The following is a 2,777-nucleotide window of genomic DNA, read 5'->3' on the forward strand; positions in this document are numbered from 1 at the left end:
CGCATTGCTGAATTGGCAACAACAGGCACTTCTGCCCCATCAGGCACTATGGAACCTGCTTCTGGAATAGGGAGGTGTATGCTAATGAAACTCACAGCACCTCAGAAGCTAGAAGACTGTTCCAGCACCAGCTTTGCTATTTACTGGCAACCAAACCCTCTCCTGAACCTCTGTTTAACACTAATTGCTGTTGGCTCGCTGTCATGCTTGCAGGAACAGCTCATCTCAGTCGCCTGCACACTTCAGAAGCCCCCATGTTAGAGTGATGGGCTCTTCGTGGGACCTCAGCTCCCAGCAGCATCTCTCTGGGGCCAGATCTTGGAGGCTATCAGTCAACACATCTCATCTGAGAGGAAAATCACATGCATCTCTTATTGTGAGGCCTAGTTAACAGTAACAGAATAAGAGGAATAACCTGACACAAAGACAGAAGGAGAACTTCTTTGGACAAACATCACTTTCTAAGCACAACTTGGGCTCCATGAGCAACCTTCCCAGCTTCAAATCCACCTTGTTAATTCCAGTGGGACTGTGCCAGCATGGCTGAGGACACAGCTTACCCATTACCTGGACCCCAAAGCCTCCCAAGTCACTTTTTCCAAGGCCCGTTTTCCCCATTCATCACCCCACCATAAAAAAAGGCAAACACCCAACATTAAAAACCTGCTGGGAATGCGCTGGGGTTTGAAGCAGCAAACACCAGCCAGTGTGACAGAGACATCACCTAATAGCTATGCAAAGAGCTCTATTTTTAAACCTTTGCCTTGGCTACCTATTAACTCCTTTTCTCTTGGGATGACGTGCAGAGATTCCTCTCAGTTTGCAGAAAGCAACAGGCCTGATTCCTGCCTTTTAACCTTTATGATTTGTTTTCATCTCCAGGAGGGAGAACTGCACCCCCTGGACTACATCGCAAGGCCCGGCTGTGTTGGTTTTGGACAGGTCCTGAGCTGTTTCATACTTCGCACTGGCACAGCCTTGTTATACCAGCTGCTTAATAACAACACACCTGTATGCAAGCTGGGGCTGGGGGCTGCAAAGTAACCAAGCAGCGGTCTTAATTACTGCAGGGTGACACAGTGATGCCGGCATGACCTCATGGTTTACTTTAGCCGGATGATCTGACGTGATGAAGGACACATGTTTTCTCAGCTGGCCACGGCCCCTCCAGGAGGCCGGGCCGACCTGTGGGCTAAGCCTCTGGTCCGGAGATGGACACCTGTCTGCGGGAGTTAGAGCCATTCACCCATCCTTAACCTAGCTGCATCTCTTCCCCGTTGATGTGTAATCAATTTTCCTCTTGGAAAGATTTATTGAAAGTGGTTCGGGGTTTGGTTTGGCTCTCCAAACTGATGAAAAGATTTTAATTCTCTCTTTGAGATCTGTGCCTCACTACAGCTGCCTAGAATGGGCCAGGAAGCTACAAATGCAATGGCATCACATATAAAGACCGGGAAAACATCTCTGTGGCAAGCTGAAGGCTTGCACAGGAAAATATGAGACATTTACGTAATAATTATAACTCACACTCGCACAGAATCTTTCAGCAGGGGATTAAAAAGCACTTTGCGAACATTATCGACCACAACTCTTCTACGAGGTAGGTATGATCCCCCCATTCTCTACAGGAGAGGCCAAGGAAGAGAGGTGTTTTTCCAGCCCATATTTTCAGAAGTCAGCCTGCACATTTGGAGACCTTGAAGTCTGGATGCTAAAAAATGAAATTGAAAAAGGAGCTAAAGGCTCACACACCAAATAGCAGTGGCTGCTTTTGAAAATAAGCACGTATGAGAAGCATTAGAACTAGGACTAGAACCCAGGAATTGCAGTTATCAAAGCTTGGGTATAGCTACATTATTTCACCATATTTTGCAAGCTAGGAGAAACAACTTTTTTTCTGTCTTAAACAATCAGATCCACTGTGGAGCACAGATCACCTCATCTTCCATGTTTGAGTTCGCCAACAAGATTAAGATCTTTGCTCTCTTTCCCAAGAAACTGTCACTGAAGTGGAAGATACCAAGCTGCACTGGAGGCAGAGATTGGAATTGTCCCACTTATAACTCTCCAGATCATCTCCTCCTTTTTTCCCTTGCTGGGTGAATGTAAAGGAGTTTCTCTTGTGCCAATTCTGAACGAGCCACATCAAAATGGGGACCTTGTGTTGACCAAGGTGATCACAAAGGAGCTGCAAATGGGAGAGGAAGGAGTCACAACCATGCTCCTGAGACATCTCCTAGGGCCATGCCACGGCACAGAGGTTTTGAGAAGGTCTGATGCAGGCCATGAAGAAGGGGTGCTTATTTACAGACTGCTCACAGAAATCTTGAAAGACCATGGGAAATCCAACAGAAGTTTCAATGCTTTATTGCCAAGAGGAAATGTGACCCAGAGATTGCTGTAAGGGTTAATTCACTAGCCCTGCTCCTAATACAAACATGTACAGACCTCAATTATGCTACCCACATTTTAAAAAGACCATAAAACATATATTGCATTGGCAAGATAGTCAAATGCACCTCTGGGACTTGTGCTCTGAGCTCCTTAAAGAGGTTTTATTTGATTTTTTTTTTTTTAAGCTTATCCAACACATCTGCATTATTGTGAGGTATGTGCACAAGCTCTCAGAGATTAAAGAACTTCTATCTGCAAGTACTTTACATATATGAGTAGATCACACTGGACCAGAGGTATCATTTTCAGAATACCTGAATATCTGTCATCCGTCTCCTGCTGACTGCCAGCGCAGCACAAGCTCCTGAGGCTGTGCTGAAATC

Source organism: Cygnus atratus, chromosome 22, assembly GCF_013377495.2.
Source record: "Cygnus atratus isolate AKBS03 ecotype Queensland, Australia chromosome 22, CAtr_DNAZoo_HiC_assembly, whole genome shotgun sequence".
Taxonomy (NCBI): domain Eukaryota; kingdom Metazoa; phylum Chordata; class Aves; order Anseriformes; family Anatidae; genus Cygnus; species Cygnus atratus.